At 50.9% G+C, this 1,663-nt stretch overlaps 1 protein-coding gene across 2 annotated transcripts in view; it reads left to right on the plus strand.

Annotated features, from left to right (window-relative positions):
* Rtn4 (reticulon 4) overlaps positions 1–1,663 on the plus strand; it is a 59,212-nt gene that overhangs the window by 784 nt on the left and 56,765 nt on the right. Inside the window, exon 1 of one of the 2 annotated variants that reach the window (XM_005359168.1) lies at positions 7–74. The exons of the other annotated variant lie outside the window; for it this stretch is intronic. The gene's annotated coding sequence lies outside the window, so the exon portion shown is untranslated. Of the gene's footprint in view, positions 1–6; positions 75–1,663 lie in introns of those variants that run through there. 2 annotated transcript variants of the gene reach the window in all.

The raw sequence follows: 1,663 nt of genomic DNA on the forward strand, positions 1-1,663 counted from the left end.
GAGCCCCCTGGCGGAACCCGCCGCGCCCCCTTCCACGCCGGCCGCGCCCAAGCGCAGGGGCTCGGGCTCAGTGGGTGAGTGTCGCCGCGCGCCCGTCCCTCCCGACCCTCCCTCTTTTGTGTGTTGGCCCGGGGAGGGCGCAGGCAGGGCTGCCTAGGGACCCGAGGGGCTTTGTCTGCGAGCGGCGGGGCGATGGCGCCCCCGCAGGCGGGAGGCAGGCAGAAGGGTGGGGCGGCCGCGGAAGCCCGGGCGCCTTCATTGTCTGTCCGGGTTTCGGGGAGCACGTGCACCCCAGCCAAGTCCCTAGCTCTTCCTTCTGGGTCCCCTATCCGTCGCTCTCCCGAAGTTAGACACACCCGCTATCATCAGCTGCTAGGCGTGCATCAAGGAACTAGGGTTGTGGATTCTTTGGGCTGGGCTGGCTTTAGATGTGGGAATGGAAAGGCTAAGGCACCGAAGCATTTTATTTAAAAGAGGAGCCTTTGCCGACCACCCTCCAGTTTCTCCGAGGGTCTGCTTTCCTGACAGGCTTCGGGGACCCCTTGCACTAGTCCCCTCCCCCTCTTACTGGTGGGGAACTGGCTGGGCTGCTAGGTCTGTCCTGCGATCCCACTGCAGTGTAGGGAGAGCGCCTCCAGTGGCGTGCTTCCAGGAGAATCGGGTAGAAGAGACTTTTGGTGAAGTTCTGCCACCGCCCAGCTCATTTGGGTGTAATGTGGCAACTCTTCCACCAGCCAGATCGAGCTAGGGAAACGAGATCTGGGCTTTGTGTTCCGATGGGGCGCAGTTCGCCCGGGCCTCAGTTGCACGGTAGGAGAAATTGCCAAGTGTTAATATGTATCTCTCCGCCTCTACACGTAGCGCAGTTGACTCTAGAGAAAAGGCAAAATGGTTGATCTTAAAAAGGGGAAACCTGTGGATTCCTGGTCAGGAATTGGTGTATTGAACTTGTGGTAGATTTGTTCTGACACAATGGAGTGTTTTGAGACAAACGTTTCATATATTGGTTAGAAGTGCTAGTTTTTGAAAGTATATGATTAAGATTGACAGTACAGGTCTGTAGGTTCCAAGGTACCATATATTATGTTTTAAATTTTAAAGGAACATTGAACATTGTTTTAGTGCCCTTTCAATTTTGCAAAATTACTTGGAAAGGGAAAAAAAACTTCCTGCTTTGGAACATGGTGTCTTACTAGCAGTAAGACCTTTCTTTGTAATTTAAGGTAAAAAATCAAGTGGTGTTACTGCCTGCTGGGAAAATTTCACAACATTGCAAGATTTGGGAAGTGGTTCACTTTCTAGACAAGTAGCGTCCTGAGCTCACACTATCTTTTTTATTTTTTTTAATTACAATTAACTCTTTCACAGTAGGGGAAAATGAACCAGTAGATATGTTTCTGGGTAAGAGTTTCATTACGGGCATACTCCAAGGCACTATTCAGGAACAATTACTACAGTAAAGAATTTAGAAGGTGAAGACTACTTTAGCTTTTTTTTAGGTGAACTAAACTAGAAAAAATAAAGTATTAGCCGGGCGATGGTGGAACATGCCTTTAATCCCAGCACTGGGGAGGCAGAGGCAGGCGGATCTCTGTGAGTTTGAGACCAGCCTGGTCTACAGAGCTAGTTCCAGGACAGGCTCCAAAGCCACAGAGAAACCCTG

Source organism: Microtus ochrogaster, linkage group LG1, assembly GCF_000317375.1.
Source record: "Microtus ochrogaster isolate Prairie Vole_2 linkage group LG1, MicOch1.0, whole genome shotgun sequence".
Classification (NCBI taxonomy): Eukaryota; Metazoa; Chordata; class Mammalia; order Rodentia; family Cricetidae; genus Microtus; species Microtus ochrogaster.